Source organism: Musa acuminata, unplaced genomic scaffold (genome assembly GCF_036884655.1).
Source record: "Musa acuminata AAA Group cultivar baxijiao unplaced genomic scaffold, Cavendish_Baxijiao_AAA HiC_scaffold_1126, whole genome shotgun sequence".
Classification (NCBI taxonomy): domain Eukaryota; kingdom Viridiplantae; phylum Streptophyta; class Magnoliopsida; order Zingiberales; family Musaceae; genus Musa; species Musa acuminata.
This window is the reverse complement of record NW_027021339.1, coordinates 3,810,181-3,813,372: the sequence shown is the minus strand read 5'-3', so window position 1 is coordinate 3,813,372 and position 3,192 is coordinate 3,810,181.

The window sequence follows — 3,192 nt, the reverse complement described above, 5'->3', positions numbered from 1 at the left end:
GAATTCACCAAGTGTTGGATTGTTCACCCACCAATAGGGAACGTGAGCTGGGTTTAGACCGTCGTGAGACAGGTTAGTTTTACCCTACTGATGATCGTGCCGCGATAGTAATTCAACCTAGTACGAGAGGAACCGTTGATTCACACAATTGGTCATCGCGCTTGGTTGAAAAGCCAGTGGCGCGAAGCTACCGTGTGTCGGATTATGACTGAACGCCTCTAAGTCAGAATCCTAGCTAGCAACCGGCGCTCTCGCCCGTCGTTCGCCTCCCGACCCACAGTAGGGGCCTTCGGCCCCCATGGGCTCGTGTCGCCGGTGTAGCCCCCGCGGTGGTATAGCCACGGGTGGCCATCGGGAAGTGAAATTCCGCACGGACGACGGGCCGAATCCTTTGCAGACGACTTAAATACGCGATGGGGCATTGTAAGTGGTAGAGTGGCCTTGCTGCCACGATCCACTGAGATCCAGCCCTGCGTCGCACGGATTCGTCCCCCCCTCCCCCCCAAATTCACTGCCCTCCACGCTGACGAGGTTGAAAGCGACAGTCGAACGCTCGAAATATCCGACGGGATGCATTCAACTTCGGAGTGCCTTTGATTCGATGAGATGTCCAAGTGCAGCAGCGCTCAGCAATGCACGAGCCGCTGCACGTGGCGACCGAGTGCCTGCCTTTGATTCGATGTGGCGCAAGCAATCACGGAGCTGTCACTGCACAGGTCGATGCATTGTTACCACTTCGTTGCTGCTGTGCAGGCGCAAGCACCAACCAACGTGCTGCGGTGCCAGTGGCACGTCTGCAGCACGGGCAGCATCCCCACCGTCATATCATACCGTTGTTGCCTGAACTCACCGTCATATCAGGGGAGCAGCAGCTGCAAGCAACCAATACACCTTGGCCTCGATGCCCTCGCTTGCTTCTTCACCAGCCTCGCAGCTCACCTCACCTCACCTCACCTCACCTCACCTGTATACAGTTGGGTTTGGGTTCAGACAATACAATGACCCCAACCAAGGCTGCTCTTGACCCGTCTGCATACTTCGTTCGACGACAGACCGTCGTGTTTTGGCCTGTTTCGCCCTTTTCGCGTGCTTGATGGGGCCTTCAGATAACAACACAGGGCGAGATGGGGCATTCAGATAACAACACAGGGCAGGTGCTGCCCTGCCCCCACACTTCGCTCGCTGGCTCTCCGCCGCTCGACCAAAGATGGCCAAGTTTTGCCCCGTTTTTGCCCCTTTTGCCCCGTTTTTGCCTCCTTTTGGGCTGTTCTTTGCTAGATTGGGCTTTCGTATAGCATGGACGGTGCTGCTTCTCGCTTCGCTCGCTGTTCGCCGCTCGCCGCTCGCTCGCGCAGCCAAAAATGGCCAGTTTTGGCCCGTTTTTGGGCTGTTTTGGCCTGTTTTTGGTCTGTTCTGGCGTGGCGCGGTGACCGTCGTGAGCGGAGCAAAACGTCAGCCATCTCAGCACCTTGGAACCCCCCGGGTGGCACAGGGCTGGATGGGGCTTTCGTATAGCAGGGACGGTGCTGCCTCACGCTTCGCTCGCTGTTCGCCGCTCGCCGCTCGCTCGCGCAACCTAAAATGGCCAGTTTTGGCCCGTTTTTGGGCTGTTTTGGCCTGTTTTTGGTCCGTTCTTGCGTGGCACGGCGACCGTCGTGAGCGGAGCAAAACGTCAGCCATCTCAGCACCCTGGAACCCCCCGGGTGGCACAGGGCTGGATGGGGCTTTCGTATAGCAGGGACGGTGCTGCCTCTCGCTTCGCTCGCTGTTCGCCGCTCACCGCTCGCTCGCTCAGCCAAAAATGGCCAGTTTTGGCCCGTTTTTGGGCTGTTTTGGCCTGTTTTTGGTCCGTTCTTGCATGGCGCGGTGACCGTCGTGAGCGGAGCAAAACGTCAGCCATCTCAGCACCCTGGAACCCCCCGGGTGGCACAGGGCTGGATGGGGCTTTCGTATAGCAGGGACGGTGCTGCCTCACGCTTCGCTCGCTGTTCGCCGCTCGCCGCTCGCTCGCGCAGCCAAAAATGACCAGTTTTGGCCCGTTTTTGGGCTGTTTTGGCCTGTTTATGGTCCGTTCTTGCGTGGTGCGGTGACCGTCGTGAGCGGAGCAAAACGTCAGCCATCTCAGCACCCTGGAACCCCCCGGGTGGCACAGGGCTGGATGGGGCTTTCGTATATAGCAGGGACGGTGCTGCCTCTCGCTTCGCTCGCTGTCCGCCGCTCGCCGCTCGCTCGCGCAGCCAAAAATGGCCAGTTTTGGCCCGTTTTTGGGCCGTTTTGGCCAGTTTTTGGCCTGTTCTTGCATTGCGCGGTGACCGTCGAGAGCGGAGCAAAACGTCAGCCATCTCAGCACCCTGGAACCCCCCGGGTGGCACAGGGCTGGATGGGGCTTTCGTATAGCAGGGACGGTGCTGCCTCTCGCTTCGCTCGCTGTCCGCCGCTCGCCGCTCGCTCGTGCAGCCAAAAATGGCCAGTTTTGGCCCGTTTTTGGGCCGTTTTGGCCAGTTTTTGGCCTGTTCTTGCATTGCGCGGTGACCGTCGAGAGCGGAGCAAAACGTCAGCCATCTCAGCACCCTGGAACCCCCCGGGTGGCACAGGGCTGGATGGGGCTTTCGTATAGCAGGGACGGTGCTGCCTCTCGCTTCGCTCGCTGTCCGCCGCTCGCCGCTCGCTCGTGCAGCCAAAAATGGCCAGTTTTGGCCCGTTTTTGGGCCGTTTTGGCCAGTTTTTGGCCTGTTCTTGCATTGCGCGGTGACCGTCGAGAGCGGAGCAAAACGTCAGCCATCTCAGCACCCTGGAACCCCCCGGGTGGCACAGGGCTGGATGGGGCTTTCGTATAGCAGGGACGGTGCTGCCTCTCGCTTCGCTCGCTGTCCGCCGCTCGCCGCTCGCTCGTGCAGCCAAAAATGGCCAGTTTTGGCCCGTTTTTGGGCCGTTTTGGCCAGTTTTTGGCCTGTTCTTGCATTGCGCGGTGACCGTCGAGAGCGGAGCAAAACGTCAGCCATCTCAGCACCCTGGAACCCCCCGGGTGGCACAGGGCTGGATGGGGCTTTCGTATAGCAGGGACGGTGCTGCCTCTCGCTTCGCTCGCTGTCCGCCGCTCGCCGCTCGCTCGTGCAGCCAAAAATGGCCAGTTTTGGCCCGTTTTTGGGCCGTTTTGGCCAGTTTTTGGCCTGTTCTTGCATTGCGCGGTGA